Consider the following 19,742-nt stretch of genomic DNA (forward strand, 5'->3'; position numbering starts at 1 on the left):
GGAGAAGGGGATGACAGAGGATGAGATGGTTGGATGGCTTCACCAACTCAATGGACAGGAGTTTGAGCAAGCTCTGGGAGATGGTGAAGGACAGGGAAACCTGGCTTGCTGCAGTCCATGGGGTTGCAAAGAGTCAGACAGGACTGAGTAACTGAACAACAACAATGTATAAAATTTCGTTTGTTCAGATTCTTAGTACATCTGGGTCTGGGCCAACCTTGATTTTTTAAAAAAGACTTCTATTAAGATGAAAGCATTCTTATCAACTATACTACAATGGAAAAAAAAGATGAAAGCATTCTTAAAAGAAATTAGCTTCCAAAACGCTAATGGATCTTTCAGAGATAATCTATCCACAGGCTTCTAATAGGAAATGGAAGTGTGCCACAGGGCTATGAGACCGTTTAGAACCACTAGGAGAACTTTGTGAAACATTACAAAGGGGTGGGCTGTGGGGAGATCATTGTTCGAAAAATGCCCACATGCCACACATAGGCCACATGCAATGGCCCCCAATTCCCTAAAGAGGACTTGGGGAATGTATATTTCATACCTCCTGGGAGTTCACTTTACCAATTTCCCCAGTCCAAAAGGAAGCAGAGAAGCAAGTTAGCCAAAGTCAAGAAAAACAGGGGCAATAACCCACTTTGCCTTTATCGTCTAGATACTTCCATTATGAGAGAGAGAGTTATTTCTTTCTTCCTTAACCATCTAAACAATCACAAGTTTTAGTGGGGTCTTTTTCCTTTTCTTATGAAAACCTAGTCCCCACTGCTGTTTTCTTTAACCTTTGGACTAGCTGTTCATTGTCCGCTGTTAGCTATTTTTAAAACGTGGTGAGATGCAACAATATAGAGAGTATTTCATATAATTAGATACTGTTGCTACCTTCAAATCATGTTCTTTAATTACGGTAACTTGTGTGCTGGTTTGACTTGGAACTTCATCAGTCTCTCTCTCATTCTCTTTCACACAGACAGACAGGCTCACACACACACAAACACACACACTCTCTCTCTATAAAGTGAATCTATTTTGAAGCCTTCCCTCCCACCCCCTGGGAATGATTATTCAGACAAAAGCATTTCCTTCATTATCCACAGAGGAAGTAGTGCCATTAGGAACTATTAGAGATTTGTGTTTTGTATACAGTCAACAAGGAACTGATTTTTCAGCCCATATTCTTTTTTTTTTTTCCATATTCTTAATGTATTACCATTCAGCTGCATTTTTTCCCAGTCTTAAGTGTGAGCATTCTGAGAAGCTCTGATAAACTTACAACTAAAGCTGAATTTTCCAACTTCAAGAATGAATTATGATGAAACTTCTTGGTAAGAAGATAGATTAATGTTATCAGTGAGAAAAAAAGCAGATGAAACAAATAAAGGATTTGGCACATTATGCCTACAACCATTTCTAAAACCAAAATTTACCACATGGTTCATTTTAAGAGGCACAGTGATTTTTAAGTTAAAATTCTGTTATGCAGTGAAGAGAAAAATAGACCTTGACTTGGAAACAATGTTCAGGGCAACTGGGGGTTGGGGAGTGCAGCTCACAAGGGGAGTTTCCAAACATGGTCTGTACCACATATTAGCTGGTTTAAGACTGAAATATAAGCTCCCAGGAAGCACAGAATGTTTCCTGTTTGTTCCTTACTGAATACTCAAACACCTAGAGTCGTGTGTTCAATAAGTAAGGATGATTGAAAGAGCAAGCGAACATACAAAAGATTAAAGAAAAGATGGAGAAAACTTTAGAGCATATTATCTATAAACTTACAGAAAATGCATTCTGGGCTCTTTGGACAGAGTGTCATTATTAGCTGCATGTTCAAAGTTGTAAAAAGAAAGACTTATAATATTTTTAAATTTCAAGGAAAAGTAATAGAATTCAAGATAGTAATAAAAATGCCCATGCAGAGTTCTAAGCCCGCCTAGCATATACAAACCTACTTAAATCTATTAATAACCCAGTGAGGTGGGTATTATTATTACCCCTCCTTTTACAGATAAGAAAATTGAGGCATAGAAATATTAAGTAACTTGTCCAAGGTCACAAGTTAGTAAGTAACAAAGACAGGATTTGAACTAGGGAATCTGGTTCCAAAAAGTTGTGGCCTATTCTTAACAGTCACTGAGAGTCAAAACATATAGACTTCTCCACATTGTACCTGAATATATATGCTTCTGAGAAAAAAAAATACACTTAAAATTTCACAGCTTTGAGGCAGATAGAAAAAAGTGGCATAATTTCATGATCAGCATAGTAAAAGAATAGTTTATTGGAACTGAAGTCTTGTTGAATACCAGAAAAGAGAAAATTGGACTGAAAAGAAGATAATTGCTTTGAGGGGGAAAAAAAAGTCTATTTTTAAGCAAAGGATATGAGCTGTTCAGTATTCTCTCTAAAACAAACAATGCGTGATGAATGAGTTCACTGCTCAGTGAAATTCTAAAACTGCATTCTAAAAATATAATTCTGGTCTATGATTTGATAAGCAATTGAAAAATGTTTGTGAGCTATGCATTCATAACCAAAACTTCTCAAAGACAAAAATAATGGGGATGGAGGGAGTACTATACATTAGCTAGTTCTTTGGAGAAGGCAATGGCACCCCACTCCAGTACTGTTGCCTGGAAAATCCCATGGATGGAGGAGCCTGGTAGGCTGCAGTCCATGGGGTCGATAAGAGTCAGACACGACTGAGCGACTTCACTTTCACTTTTCACTTTCATGCATTGGAAAAGGAAATGGCAACCCACTCCAGTGTTCTTGCCTGGAGAATCCCAGGGACGGGGGAGCCTAGTGGGCTGCCATCAATGGGGTCCCACAGAGTCGGACATGACTGAAGTGACTTAGCAGTTCTTTGATATCAAAATGATATTCTGATACATTTGCTATGGTCAGGTTTTACAATTTTCAAATAGTTGCATTTTCTGTTAATCTAGCTATGGTTCTATTTAGATTTTATTAAACTTTAAACTATATAGTACTGATACATATATTGCAGTATCTACATTCATAATAGAATAACTACTTTGTCCTACTTACAAATAAAATAGTATCACACCTACATCTATTCATAAAATTATTCAACTAAATTATTTTCCCAATAGCTTCAGAAAAAAAGAGAGGCAAGACTAAGTTCTAAAAGTTACAAGATAATAATATTTTTGCACTGGATGAAGCACAGGCTGGAATCAACATTGCTGGGAGAAATAGCAATAACCTCAGACATTCAGATGACACCATCCTTATGGCAGAAAGTGAAGAGGAACTAAAGAGCCTCTGGATGAAAGGAGAGAGAAGAAGCTGGTTTAAAACTCAATATTCAAAAAACTAAGATCATGGCATCTGGTCCCATCACTTCATGGCAAAAAGATGGGGAAACAATGAAAACAATGACAGACTTTATTTTCTCAGGCTCCAAAATCACTGCAGATGGTTACTGCAGCTGTGAAATTAAAAGATGCTTGCTCCTTGGAAGAAAAGCTATGACCAATCTAGACAGCATATTAAAAAACAGAGACATTACTTTGCCAACAAAGGTCCATCTAGTCAAAACTATGGTTTTTCCAGTAGTCATGTATGGATGTGAGAGTCTGACCATAAAGAAGGCTAAGTGCCAAAGAATTGATGCTTTTGAACTGTGTTGTTGGAGAAGACTCTTGAAAGTCCTTTGGACTGCAAGGAGATCCAACCAGTCCATCCTAAAGGAAATCAGTCCTGAATACTCATTGGAAGGACTGATGCTGAAGCAGAAGCTCCAATACTTTGGCCACCTGATGCGAAGAAGTGACTCATTGGAGAAGACCCTGATGCTGGGAAAGATTGAAGGCAGGAGGAGAAGGGGACAACACAGGATGAAATGGTTGGATGGCATCACCAACTAGCGGACATGAGTTTGAGCAAGCTTCGGGAGCTGGTGACGGACAGGGAAGCCTGGCATGCTGCAGTCCATGGGATCGAAAGAAGTCGGACATGACTGAGCGACTGAACTGAACTGAGCACAGTAAGCAGTTTACATGCATGTATTAGACACTAAAATCCCTACTTCCCTGTTTATGTGCTTGAAAGTAGGTTAGTAGAACTTAACCCTGAGAGTTACGGTAAGACCATGTTCTGCATATGCATACGGTTCACAAGCATCTTATTTTTTGACAGGGTCAGATAGCATTTGCCTGAGTGTGTTTCCTTCTTCCTTTCCTATTCTAGAGTCATCCCCACTGTTGCTCGATACTCTAAATCTCAGTTGTAATGAATAAATTTTAACAAAACTTTCAATGGAATGAGATATTTCCTCTCCAAGAAATAGACACAGAATAGGAAAACCAGTGATTGGGGGCAACGAAGCCATGCAAAATAATGCGCTTTTCTCCATAAAGCTTATGGGTTTGTATAGATACACACTTTGTAGATAATTATAGTTAACTGGAAAAAAAAAAAAAAAAAAATGAAAGCACGGTAGTTAAGACCTCTGACTCTGGAGTCAGGCAAAGCTAGTTTGAAATAAGACTGCACTGCTTTATTACCTGTGTGAACTTAGCAAATTATTTTATTTTACACAAGCCTCCTTTTCCCATTCTGTAAGATTAATAAAAGAAGTTAAGACTGTTCATAATAAGCAAACACTAGAAACTCCCCAAATGCTTTCTACAATGGAATGGTTACACTGTGGCACAATTGGACAACAGCATTCTATACAGTAATGAGGATGAACATATAAAAATACAGATAAATCACTCGAGCAAAATGTTAAATGAATCTTAGTGTCTGAGTGCTCTCCATAAGATCTAGGCCTAGAAAGGGAAGACATTTGTCTGCCTGACCCTCTCAATGGCTACTTGAAAACGATTAAGAGCCAGGAAAGCTGCTAAGGACTCACCTAAGACTATGGCTATATTGGAACTCTGTAGGACAGTGAAAGGTAAGACCCCACATGTTTTGTCAAGTATTTGAGCAGGTTTTTCAATGCAACTCTTTATTACCTGTCTAAATGGAAGAGCAATTGTTACTGCCTTTACCTCTTCAAAGGAAAAGATAAGCTCTCATGGTCTGCCTCCTGAAACATCTTCCAAAACTGCAGGTCTGCTCATGCCACTCAGCTACTCACATGTCTCTAGGTGTCCTCATCCTGAACCACACTGCCTACAAAACAAAAAGCCTCCGCCTGAAAAAAAAAAAAAGAAAGAAGCCAGACCCCAAACAGTAAGTGCCCTGTGTGAGTCCATACATACCAAGTTCAAAGACAGGCAGAACTAGTCTCTGGGGCTGGAACGCGAGATAATAGTTACCCTTGGGTGGTGGGGACACAGCTGGAAATGGACAGGGGGCCTTCTGTGGTACTGCTGATGTTCTAGATGTACCAATGCATTCAATTTGCAAAAATATTAAGCTGTACACATATGATTTATGTATTTTTTGTCTGAATATTGCTGCTGCTGCTGCTGCTAAGTCGCTTCAGTCGTGTCCGACTCTGTGCGACCCCATAGATGGCAGCCCACCAGGCTCCCCCATCCCTGGGGTTCTCCAGGCAAGAACACTGGAGTGGGTTGCCATTTAGTAAAAAATTTTTAATTAAAAATAATTTTAACTATATAATTCCTAAGAGTTCATATCTTCTGAAATATTTACAGATAAAATAAAATGATATCTGGAATTTCCTGCAAAACAATGTAGTGTGAGGGGAGGAAAAGAAGTGGGGAGAGGCTAATGAAACAAGGCTGGCCATAATCTGACAGTTATTGAACTGTGCAATGGGTATTCATCACAGCATTCTCTCTACTCTCACACTTAAGTTTCCTATAATAAAATGTCTTCAAAATGGTGCTTACTGTCAGACACATAAGTAGATATTCAATAAATGCTAGTTATTCTTTTCATTATTAATATTAATGTGACTGTCATCTTAAAATATCTCTATGAACTGAACTCTTTGGATCCAAGTGAGTCTTTACTTGGAAAACACATGGAATTCCCCTGATGTCATGAGCTAACTAAGAAGACAACTGGATTAATATTAAAGACACACTATTAGGGACTGAGATCAAAAGTTGAAAGAGAAGAGAGCAAGGAAAGTAAAAAAAGTCCTGCCTGAGGCAAATTAGTCCTTAAACCACGGGGGAAACAGGCTTCATTCTTGCTTTCATCAACATATGGATTTGCCTATCTGATAATGAAAGGGGAAACTGTCAAGAAAGTAAGATGTCTAGGCTTTGAAAGCTGTAGGCCAGTAGACGTGCTTACTAGCAGGAAATGTTGTTCCAGGGGTGGAAGACTCAGGGTGAACAATGCTCAGAAATACTTAAAATTGATTATCCATTTATAGCTGAGCAGGCCCTCATGTGCATAGTATTTGCATTCTTTACCCCTTGCATCTGAAAATGTGGTAATAATTCATCTGGGAGAGCTGGAACAAATAATCAGGGATAGGAAAGTGTTTTGAAATGATAAAATAACTAAAACTTGTACTTCAAAGCTTTCCTTTTAGACACCTACCTTGATGACTATGAGGTAAGTCAGCCATATGATGAAATGATGAAGAAAGTTCTTTAAATGCCTACTATCAAATACATATAAAAATCGGAATGTACAGAATATAGAAATCAAAATCATTCGTTAGAGTGAGATCATAAAAAAGAAAATGAACATCCTAAAGCAATTGTTTTTTAAGGCAAACTTAACTCTGTACCTTAATTATACATTCCTTGGTTATCCCTCAGTCACGTCTGACTCTTTGCAGCTCCATAGGCTATTCAGTCCATAGAATTCTCCAGGTCAGAATACTGGAGTGAGAAGCCTTTCCCTTCTCCAGGGGATCTTCCCAACCCAGGGATCAAACCCAGGTCTCCCACATCACAGGCGGATTCTTCACCAGCTGAGCCACAGGAAAGTCCAAGAATACTGGAATGCGTAGCATTTCCCTTCTCCAGGGGATCTTCCAACCCAGGAATCGAACCAAGGTCTCCTGCTTTGCAGGCAGATTCTTTACCAACTGAACGATCAGGAAAGCCCAATTATAAATTCCTTGTAGAATTTTTAGCCATAAAAATAACATTGCAGAAGAATATTATTTAATGAATCAGAAATAAATTCCCCCAAATTTAAGTGAAAACAGCAGAAAATAAAATAGTATTAATGAATTATTGTATTATCACATGGCAGTAGATATATTGAAAATAGATATGATACAGATATAAATATTCCATCCCACACCATGACATGTATTTCTACAGAAATACATACAGATATATGTATATATGTGTATGTATATCTGTAATACATAAATGACCATAATTATAATCATCTTTTCCTGTGTTTTCTAATTTTTTAATTGGTGTTTTATTTTCACAGTAAAAAAATAAGATTACTTAAAATCATTTTTCATTGGTGATTTTCCAGGATTTTGCTGAGGTGGGACTTGAAGACCTGTGTTTGGTATGACTTGCCTTTCTTGTTACTATTCAGGATTTCAATAAACCAGCCCTAGGATAACGTAAGGATTGAACAAAAGAACGCAGCTGACTTTTGTCTGGTGTGGGTCTGGTATTCATTAATTGAGTTCCTCTCAATATTTACTCACAAATAAGGAAAAGAAAAAGGTCATATTTTCATGATTCTTCAAAATGAACTACAGTTGCTTTGCATGCTTTTTCTACTTTATTATCCTTACAAATGTCTTCATTCTTCATACCGTTACATCATTGCATTTGCTTCTCTAACTTTCTCCCATGACATTTTCCCTCTGAGCCATAGATTGTGTCTGGGCTCTGCCTGGACATTCTGCATGGTGCCGGGAGGAAATATTTTCAGTTTTGGGGCTTACCTGAGGAAAGGTTCCAGCCATTGTGCTGCCATAGACTGAGGGCGACTGGGGACAGAGAAACACTTTTTGCTCTCCCCCAGCAATATCTGGAATATGACATCAGTATCTGAATATGTCTCATGGTAGACAGAGCCCTGGGAAAAAGGACAATTTGCTCTGACTTCAACTAGTGAATGATGTTTTTTAAATGACTTCATCCCTCTAAGCCTGTCTCTTCCATGGGCAAGTGGAGATAATGGAATTTCATCTGCACACCACCCCCCCCATCCCTCGGTACCCTCCACCCCTGTGCCGGTCATGTCACACGAGCTGACGGTGAGCCAGTGCCCTAAGAGTGCGCATGGAGCGTGAGCGGGAACAGGGGCTCACCGCCGTCTATTTCCACTACCTAAAACCATTTTCATTGCCTGAAATCAGTTTTGTTAACTAAAATGTGTTCCTTGTTAGAAACATAAACATCTTCTTTACAAAACATAATTTACTGCCTAGGCTTTTCTGCAACTTTCTAAACTGTTGAAAACACCATAAACCATGTAAAATTAGGAAAGCAGGAATGTTTTTCAAAACTACTGATTAAATTAGTTGTAGCCTTGCTTAAGGGGAGAAAAAAAAAAAAGTTACCGTTTCCAGGCCAAATTTTGCTCCTTTATGCCAACAAATAGTATTCTAATCCTCTGTGTGTGCTTAGAAATCCTGCCATCTGTAAAGCAGGTGCATTCGAATGTAAATTTGACTGACAGCCTTTGTCAGAAAATGAATGCATGCGTTATGGAAGCGGTGGACCTAAGCCACACACCCCATCTCTGCAGCTCCAGATGTTTTCAGATTGTAAACAACTAGAGGGAATGAGAGGACAGGCTTTGAGGAGGGAGCTGACGGTGAGTGGTGACAGACGCATAGCTCATCTCAGTGCCAGTTCAGACCTGCAGGCAAGAAGGCTGGTCCAAACGAGGCCAGCCACCTCAAGAACACATGACCTCTCTATTTGCCTTTGTGGACTTCGATCACAATTTGCTATAGAACTTATGTAATAATCAAATGGGGAGCATTTCCTCTGTGTGAGGCATTTCCTCTCTGTGATGGTTTTCGGTTGAGAGTCTTTCCGTCCTCCCCCCACACCCTCCGACAGGACATTTGGCAACATCTGGAGACATTTTTGGTTGTCACAACTGAGGAATGTTACTGGCATCCAGTGGGCAGAGGCCAGGGATGCTGCTAAATATCCTACAATGCACAGGACAGCTGCCCAGAGCAAAGAATTATCCAGCCAGAGTGTCAACAGTACCAGGGTTGAAAAACCCAGCAAGCAGTAGAGGATTAAAGACAAGGATACAGAAGGAACTGCCTTCAAGAGCTTAGAGTCTGGCAGTGAAGATGAGGCAGATATACAACAAAATAAGCAAAGCAAGAAGGGTTATAAAAACTAGACAGAGGAAAGATTACTTCAAACTTCAGGAGTCAGAGGAAACTTTGAAAAAATAAAACTGTAAATATCCATCTTAACATTCCGATAATAACTAAACATAAAAGAGTTACTTATTTTTATAATTCTGTTTTCTATAATAAGTTAACCACCAAATACTTAGAGAAAATATGCCCTCTGTCCCTGAAACTGAGCTTCCCTGGTGGCTCAGACGGTTAAAGCATCTGCTTGCAATGCAGGAGACCCGGTTTCGATCCCTGGGTCGGGAAGATCCTCTGGAGAAGGAAATGGCAATCCACTCCAGAACTCTTGCCTGGAAAATTCCAAAGATGAAGGAGACTTGTAGTCCGGGGGTTGCAGAGTTGGACATGACTGAGCAACTTCACTTTATCCCTGAAAGTACATTAAATTCCCTGGAAAAATGAGTAAAACAGAGTCACCATCCTCTGGCACTCAGAGTAGAGTTACATCTCCAAATGCATGTTAACATTATCAAGATTCATTTCTCCAAAGATATCATGAGAGTAAATTATGTACAAACACTGTGTGTAGCACAAAACTTAAGCAGGCAATGTTCCTTCCCTTGTAGAACATATTATCTCTTGTGGGGAAGAGACAGAAATCAAACCAGCAAATGCTGATTTCAGTGTGTGACTTCTATTTCTAAAAATATTAGACTATCCTCCAAAAATCCTGAAAATCTCCTCCAACAAAGCACCTGGAAATGCTAGCTAAAATATCACTAACATTCTTTTTGAAAACCAGCTGAGCATGAAAGGAACCAGGGGAAACCAGTAAGTGCCAAAAACAAAGAGGGAAATGAAAGCAAGAACAGGGAATGTAAACTGACAAAGAGATCCCTGGGGTTTGAGAAGCAGGGTGTATTAGTCTCAAAAACCAAGAGATCTTTTTTACTGAAATAGGATATGAAGCCCCAGATCTCTGAGATTAAGATCTGGAAGTGAGACCCCTGAATAAAGCTAGGATACTTGAACTTCAAAAAAAAAAAAAAAACCAGAAAGAAAGAAAATAGGGAAATAGGAAGGAAGCTTATCCATCTTGGCCTGGGCTGGACCAGGGAAAAAAATAGTCTGTGCTGAGAGTTCATTACCATAAGCCAGGTTTAGGTAGGTTTGATGAGCAAATGTACATCACTCAGGTTATCTGAGAAACCCCAATTCAAGATGTCACTGTAAGAAGTTCCAGATTGGTGATCCCCACTAATTATCTGTCCATCCATGCAGTCCGCCCTCCGGGCCAGCTACATACGTCCCTGCAGGGCTCGTCACAGAACATGGTCATCCATCCTTCCTCCTTCCTCTCATCTCTTAATCTCACTGCCCAGGAATGATACCTAGCAAGTACAGCTTCATATAGTCCTTGTCTCAGGTATTGCTTTCCAGGTTGCTGTTCAGTTGCTAAGTCGTGTCTGACTCTTTATGACCTCATGGACTGCAGCATGCCAGGCTTCACTATCTCCTAGAGTTTGCTCAAACTCAAGTCCATGGGTGACTCAAACTCATGAGTTGGTGATGCCATCCAACCATCTCAGCCACTGTTGCCCCCTTCTCCTCCTGCCCTCAATCTTTCACCTTCATCAAAAGGCTCTTTAGTTCCTCTTCACTTTCTGCCATTAGAGTGGTAACATCTGCATATCGGAGGCTATTGATATTTCTCCCAGCAATCTTGATTCCAGCTTGTGATTCATCCAGCCCGGCATTTCTCATGATGTACTCTGTGTAGAATTTAAAGAATTTAAAATAAGCAGGGTGACAATATACAGCCTTGACATACTCCTTTCTCAGTTTTGAACCAGTCCATTGTTCCATGTCGAGTTCTGTTGCTTTTTGATCAGCATACAGGTTTCTCAGGAGGCAGGTAAGGGAGTCTGGTATTCCCATCTCTTAAAAAATTTTCCACAGTTTGTTGTGATCCAAATAGTCAAAGGCTTTAGCGTAGTCAGTGAAGCAGAAGTAGATGTTTTTCTGGAATTCCAGGTAACCTGAGCTAAATTGAGGACTCTTGTAAGAGAAAGCTTATTTGAGGAACTGCTGTTTTAACCTGAGACCTGGAGGGTAAGAAGGCCATGCGGACTATAGCAGAGAGGAGTAATCCATGTCCAAAGGCTCTCATGTGGAAGAAAGCACAGAACCTTCAAGAAACATAAACAAGGCCACAGCAGGACAGAACATAGGACAGAGGAGTCTGGAAAGCTACATTGAGTCCAGTCATGTAGAACAGAGGTCTCGGGCCTGGATCTGGTTCACAGATGTGTGTGTGTGTGTGTGTCTGTGTGTCTGTGCGTGCGTGTGTGTTTATTAGCTGCCAGAAGTTGAAAATGAGATATTGCATAATAATTTCTGAATTTGCCAAAAATTTGAAAGATTTGCCAGCAGTGGGCCTGTATTCTTACATGGCAACCATCAGCTGGACGCATCCCGCAAGGTGATGGTTGTCTCAAGACAAGGCCTGTGACCTCAAGTTTACCGTTGTCCCAACCTAGCCTTTTTCATTCTTTTGTGTTGCTAATGTGGCCTCCATGGGAGGTTGAGTTTGTAGCTCCTAATTTAGAGCTTTATAGGTTATGGGTTAAAAAAAAAAAAAAAAGTTAGATTTTATTCTAAGACAAGGATAGTCCTTGAAGTATTTTAAGCAAGAGAATGATGTGTTCTGATGTATATACACTCCATTCACTGTAAGGGGTGGGGGGGAAGACTGGAGAGGACCAAAAACGGAAAAGAGGATACAAATGTGAAGACTATTGCAAGAATCTGGGTGAAGGATCACAGTGGCTTGAAATAGAGAGGTAGCGAAAGAAATGAATATGAGAAAATGGTTTAAAGGGTGTTTTGAAAGCAGAAAATGTAGTATTTGTTGATATATTAGATGCTGAAGATGAAAGAATCAAAAATAACTCGTATTCGGAACTCCCTGGCAGTCCAGCAGGTAGGACTCAGCACTTTCACTGCAGGGCCTGGGTTCAGTCCCTGGTTGGGAACTGAGGTCCTGCAAGCCGTGAGGTGTGACCAAACCAAAAAAAAAAAAAAAAAGATTTGCAGTATGGCATCTGGTCCCATCACTTCATGGGAAATAGATGGGGAAACAGTGGAAAGAGTGTCAGACTTTATTTTGGGGGGCTCCAAAATCACTGCAGATGGTGACTGCAGCCATGAAATTAAAAGACGCTTACTCCTTGGAAGAAAAGTTATGAACAACCTTGATAGCATATTGAAAAGCAGAGACATTACTTTGGCAACAAAGGTCCGTCTAGTCAAGGCTATGGTTTTTCCGGTGGTCATGTATGGATGTGAGAGTTGGACTGTGAAGAAAGCTGAGTGCCGAAGAATTGATGCTTTTGAACTGTGGTGTTGGAGAAGACTCTTGAGAGTCCCTTGGACTGCAAGGAGATCCAACCAGTCCATCCTGAAGGAGATCAGTCCTGGGATTTCTTTGGAAGGAATGATGCTAAAGCTGAAACTCCAGTACTTTGGCCACCTGATGCGAAGAGTTGACTCATTGGAAAAGACTCTGATGCTGGGAGGGATTGGGGGCAGGAGGAGAAGGGGACGACAGAGGATGAGACGGTTGGATGGCATCACTGACTTGATGGACATGAGTTTGAGTGAACCCCGGTAGTTGGTGATGGACAGGCAGGCCTGGCATGCTGCGATTCATGGGGTCCCAAAGAGTCGAACACGACTGAACTGACTGACCTGAACTGAACACTTTGAGCTGGAGTCATCCTTGATGTGGTCTCTTAGCTGACTATAAATGTGGCAGCATTCCCTGGCTGACAGAGCTCGAGCTCAGCTCCCAGCAGGGCTGTAGGCAGCCCACGTGAGGGCATTTCCTACATCCAACCATCTGGCCCCATAGCCCACCTCCTGCTCTTCTTAGAACCTCCTACATCTCAGTGGGCTCCACAGTGAGGCTGATGATAAAATTTATCAGCTGCATTGAGACACTCATGAGAGCGACAGAAAGGTATATTATAATTACAGGGGAACACCTGGGGTAAACTAGGACAGTCTCAAACTGGGACATAGGGCAAGCTCACCAGTTCTCAAAGTAGCCACTTTGCCTGTTCCCTTTCAGAATTTCAAGAGCTCCTTGAACTTATTTATGCAACAACGGATGGGGGAGGGGTCTTTGGAAGAGCTAAACTTTGAGCATCCCACTAGGGATATTGCACAGCCAAGTTCAGTCTGTCAGGGCTGAGTCCCATGTTAGCTCAAAAGGCAATCGCCTTCAGATCATAATGGGAATAGCCTCCCACACAGCTATTTAACACAGCCCCTCCTCTTCCAGGAAAGCTCCAGGAAGGACATGACTCAGATGCCACATATGTGTGTATGCTAAGTTGCTTCAGTCGTGTCCGACTCTTTGCGACCCCATGGACTGTAGCCTGCCAGGCTCCCCTGTCCATGGGATTCTCCAGGCAAGAACACTGGAGTGGGTTGCCATGCCCTCCTCCCGGGGCTCTTTAGTCTCCTGCATTGGCTGGTGGGTTCTTTACCACCAGCATCGCCTGGGAAGCCTGGCTCGGATACCACAGGTGAAGCTATCTCCTCTTCACTGTGGGAAAGCTCTGTGACCCAGGTTCCCCAGATTTTCTTTCTAGTCAGTTAAATCACAGCTAAAGAAGCTGGGAAAAACCCTCAACTTCAAAAAGCCTTGCAGTCAACCCTACTGTCTTACTAAAGAAGCCCAGTGCCAGCATCTCCTCCTGGAACTCTAGATCTCATAACCCAGCTTTAGAAGACTTTGAATGGAAAACAATTTCTGGAAAGGGGTGGAAATGAAATGCATTGGCTTAACACTTGCAAAATAAAATAACTATCATACAGAAGGTGTTCATTCTCAGCCATGTTCTGTGAGAAAGTACTTAATGCTTCAAAATTAAGATTCTTTACATAGACTTGATAAGCCAAATAAACAGATGCCTCTGTCAGATACTCTGTCAAGATTCAGCTGATCCTCAGAGGTCAAGGTTCAGCTGATTTTAGAACTAAGATCCTGTTCTAAATACTCTGTGGTTCTCTGATCTTATCTTTGACAAGCCAAAAAGTAAATTTTTTAAAGAATTGAAATACAGTTGATTTACAACGTTGTACTAATTCATGCTGTACAGAAAAATGACTCAGTTATACACATATATATCTTTTTTAATATTCTTTTCCATTATGGTTTATCCCTGGAGATTGAATACAGTTCCCTGTGCTATACAGATTCGCAGACACAGAGAGCAGACTCATGGCTGCCAAGTGAGAAGGGGCAAAGGAGAGGGACTGACTGGGAGTTTGGGGTTAGTAGATGCAAACTATTGCATTTGGAGTGGACAAACAACAAAAAGTATTTTATATCAGGTTTGCACTTAGGGCTTTGTTTACTCATTTAAGTACCTCAAACCTAAACCGCAAGTTTTAATGTTTTAGAGTGGCATTAAATGGTTTTCCAAAATTGAGCGGGGATTATTAAAAGGTCCCCAAATCTTGTGATGTTTCACATTTTAATGGGTTCTAGTGCCAGGTGGTGGCAACCATTGCATTTCATGTATATCGTTATTTTAGTTGACTTTGGATAACCCTGAGTAAAGAAAAGTTCTCTCTACCAATGTGCAAGTTTCCGAACATAAGCAGAGAAGTACAGAAATGCTGAGTAATCAGAGTTACGGAAGGACCAAATAAGAAGAGGCCAGGTGGAGTTTGTCTGGAAAGGTTTTATAATGCCTCTGTGATTAACAAACCTAAGGAAAACATCTGAAGCTTCTTTGAAATGCTAAGAATGAACTATTGGGGAACAACTGTGCTTCAAAGAGTAGCAAAGTATGTGAGGCCATATCTCATGGGGTAGGGGGAAGGAATTCTATACCCTCAATAAATTATTTAGAAAGGAGTAGAAGGTTGAGTTGGACAAATTTAGAAGAGCTTCTATTAATTCATCAACTCAAACTATTCCCTCCAAAGCCTAAATCCCTGGATTCCCAAAGGAAGTTCCTGGGACTTTGTGCTGCACACTGGATAGTCTCAGAAATGCATTTCCGGATCAGATGGGACTTAAAGAAAGGAAACTGTATGGAAACCTAGATAGTTCTGTAAAATATCTTTAGATGCTTCATATGTATGAAAAGGGGCTTAAGAAATGAAGTAAAGGAGGAAACATTCTGCTTTATAAATTATAATAACATTATCAACACACATTCATTGAGTATCAACAAGGAGCAAGACTTGATCCTAGAAACAAAAAGTTGTAAGTTTGTCCCTCTTGTCAAGATATTTCATCTCACTGATGTGACAGATAGAGAATTAGAAGGCACACAATTGTCATAAAGTCAACACAACAGAATTAGGACAAAGGATCGTAAATATTCTTCTCTAATGCAAGAGCTTGGGAGGAAGACAAACTTTTTGAAAGGTTTGGTTAGAGTCAAAGATGCAGACAGATAATCATTAGACAAAGAGTACACCACACACATAACAAAGACTAGCCATTTCTCAAATCTTCTTGATTATGAGGACAGAAATTATGCAGGTGATTGAAATACACCTACGAGAGTCTCAAGTTTTATAGTCAAATTTCAAAAATCTCACACTCTCTTACATCATGCATCCATCTCCCCAAATCACAGGGCCTAACTGGAGTTTCACCAATCACTTGACTAAAAATTATTTTCTAATCACAAGGTGGTACTATCTGCAAGCTGGTGTCACTGGGAGAAAGAGCCTGGCCACCATTAAAAAGGCAAGAAGGGGGTTTCTCACTGGTCCATGTTTGTGGCGACCTACAATCGATAACTTAAGAAGCCCCCTCTGGCAGTCCCCTACATCTCTCTGCTTCTAAGCTAATTCATTGACTGTTTGCCTCTCTTCCTCCCACTGAATAAACTCTACTTCTTTGATTGAAAAGAAGAGTGAAAGGGACATGAATGAAAATCATCACAGGGAGTCCTACAATTCCATATATAATAAATTATAAGAATAAGTACAGGCCCCCTCCTCTCCTCCCTGAGCTCCCAACAGCTCCACCCAAAGGCCAAGGGGCAAAAATCTGCTTTTCCACAGTCACCCTAATGCAACCTCCCCTCCCACCCCCACACTCCATTTTCCTGCTTCCTCCATCACCAATGGAGCACCAAGCAAGCAGTAAATGGAATAGCCTTGCCACGTGTCACATATGCACCAGACAGCTGTGTGTGATTGGACGGTGAAAGATCGTCTCCCCCATTGCTGCTCTAGGAACCTATTGAGACCTGACGCTGGGATTTCCATCAGGCTGACCATACAGCCATCTGCTCAGGTCACTACAGAAGAGCAGTAGACCCCTGGGAGAGTGGACCATCCCCCCTCAAGGAACAGGCAGCCTGAGCCAGCACCCACCATCTGGGTAGCTTCAGTTCAGTCCCTCAGTCATATCCGACTCTTTACAACCCCATGAAGTGCAGCATGCCAGGCCTCCCTGTCCATCACCAACTCCTGGAGTTTACTCAAACTCATGTCCATCGAGTCGGTGATGCCATCCAACCATCTCATCTTCTGTGGTCCCCTTCTCCTCCCACCTTCAATCTTTCCCACCATCGGGATCTTTTCCAATGAGTCAGTTCTTCGCATCAGGTGGCCAAAGTATTGGAGTATCAGTTTCAGCATCAGTCCTAAATATTCGGGACTGATTTCCTTTAGGATGGACTGGTTAGATCTCCTTGCAGTCCAAGGGACTCTCAAGAGTCTTCTCCAACACCACAGTTCAAAAGTATCAATTCTTCGGCACTCAGCTTTCTTTGTAGTCTAACTCTCACATCCATACATGACTACTGGAGAAACCATAGCTTTGACTAGATGGACTTTTGTTGGCAAAGTAATGTCTCTGCTTTTGAATATGCTGTCTAGGTTGGTCATAACTTTCCTTCCAAGGAGTAAGCGTCTTTTAATTTCATGGCTGCAGTCACCATCTCAAGTGATTTCAGGGCCCAAAAAATAAAGTCAGCCACTGTTCCCACAGTTTCCTAATCTCTTTGCCATGAAGTGATGGGACTGAATGCCATGATCTTAGTTTTCTGAATGTGGAGCTATAAACCAACTTTTTCACTCTCCCCTTTCACTTTCATCAAGAGGCTCTTTAGTTCTTCTCTATGTAGCTTAGAGCCCCCCAAAGCAGCATTTTCTTAAAATATAGCTCCAGATTGTATGCCATTGCTTATGATCTGAGAACAGAATCCCTTGTGTGATATATCAGCAGACTGGTGACTTTCAGGCATTTTACTTTCTAGAATTTATTAAATGTTCTTATTCTTATAATTTATTATGTATAGAATTGTAGAACTCCCTGTGGCGACTTTCATTCATTTCCCTTTCACTCTCCTTTCCAATCAATGAAGCAGTAGAGTTTATTCAGTAGGGGGAAGAAGAGAGGCAAGCAATCAATTAATTAGCTAAGTCTCCATTCAAATATACGCTATTGAAAAAAATCATTCCCAGGTGATACTAGTGGTAAAGAACCTGCCTGCCAATGCAGGAGACATAAGAGACGCAAGTTCGATCCCTGGTTCAGGAAGATCCCCTGGCGGAAGAAAGGGCAACCCACTCAGTATTCTTGCCTGGAGAATCCCATGGGCAAAGGAGCCTGGAAGGCTACAATCCTTAGGGTGCAAAGAGTCAGACACAACTGAAGCAACTTAGCACGCACGTTGAAAAACCAAGACACTGACGTCTACGAATGTACAAAAATATGAGTGAGAGCAGAAAAAGTGCTGGATAAGTACGTGGTTGCGTGAAGAAGATGTGGTGAAGAGAAGAGAGGTGGTGACATCCAAGCCTTTGTCAATAGCACGTAAATAGCTCTGTGACTCAACTTCAGTGAAAGACACCAGATAGGTGGACAGGTTCATATCCTGTCCTCTCTCTGTGGTTAATGAGATTTACAAGAAGCTCAATCAAGCCTAAAATAGATGCTGTACTACCAAGATGTGGCAGACAGTGCTGCTTGGACACTGAGCCTCCTTCTCCCCTTTCCCATAGTAACTGACCTGTCGCTGGACACTGATCACCCAGCTGGCCGGCGTCCCCAGACTCCCCTGCAGTGAGACAAGGCTTCGTGACCAAGCTCTCTCTTGAGAGCAGGAACGATGCGGCCACTTCTGGGTCTGGCTAAGCCTGAGGCAATGGGAGAACAGTCTTCTCCCCTCTTTTCTGCCTCCCACTGGCTGGAACCTAGACATGGCACATTCTACTTTGATCACGTAAACAAAGACATCACCCTCATGTCTCCTCCTGCTCCTACTGTGGAGCAGCAGGATAGAAGGAACCTGCTTCCCTGAATGTGAGGTCTGTGAATCTGTCCTGCTGAATCCTGGACTAATACATAAGAAGGAAATATCTTCATTCTTTAAACCACTGCATTTGGGATTTTTTTTTTTTAAAGCAGCTTAGCTATGCTAACTAATTCAGAAGAGAAAGTATGTTATAAAGGGAAAAGTGTAGTGTTCAAAAACAACATCTTCTAATAAAAGGTAGTTTAACTTTTTATTTCCATAGCTATCTTTTATTAATTGTTGTTTAGTCCCTAAGGTGTGTCTGACTCTTTTGAGACCCCATGGACTGTAACCCGATAGGCTCCTCTGTCCGTGGGATTCTCTAGGCAAGAATACTGGAATGGGTAGCCATTTTCTTCTCCAGGGGATCTTCCTGACCCAGGGATTGAACTTGTGTCTCCTGCATTGGCAGCAGATTCTTTACCACTGAGCCAACAGGGAATCCTCATCTTTTGCTGGAGCCTGGGAAAACATTGTGCTAGAAGGCACATTAGTGCCCAGCCCACATTCCTGAGGAATTTTCGGTGTGCTCCATGAGATTCTGACACTGCCATTGGCATCCCACAGGGCTGCTGTTCAGGTGCAGGACAAAGTGCTAAGGAAGTAATACCCCAGGGAGAAGCCCTCAACCAGTGGCCTCCCAGAAGCTGGTGTATTAATATCCCAACTCCCTCACTCCTCAGGTGGAAATTTCTAAGGTGTGTGCTTTGCACCATTTTCCCTACAGAATTAAGCTCTGGGTGCCTTTTGTGTAGCCAATTGACCCACGGACAGACTTTTTATTGGTTACCCCCCATCACTAGATTCCTTCCTCCACTTCCCTTCTCTGAACTTCCAAGCAAACTGTTTCACTGGAGTCCTTGCCTTACGATCTGCTTCTGGGAGAACCCAAATTCAGACAGCCAGACTTCATATTTGCCATCTCAGCTAAAACAGTCTCCAACATAGCTATTATTTTTAGACAGGGATTATGCTATTTTATGGGTGAAGAAATCAAACTTATGAGAGGATAATAGACCAATAGTTGGTGTTAGAACTAAAATTAAAACCCAGGAGTGTGTTACTCAAAAGTTTACAAGTTCTAATACACTTTACTCCGCTTGAAGTGGAAGTTTTCCAATTATATGTGGATATGTTGTTTTTGATGTTCATTCGCAAAGTCATTCTGACTCTTTGCGACCCCATGG

This window comes from Bos mutus, chromosome 9, assembly GCF_027580195.1.
Source record: "Bos mutus isolate GX-2022 chromosome 9, NWIPB_WYAK_1.1, whole genome shotgun sequence".
Lineage (NCBI taxonomy): Eukaryota > Metazoa > Chordata > Mammalia > Artiodactyla > Bovidae > Bos > Bos mutus.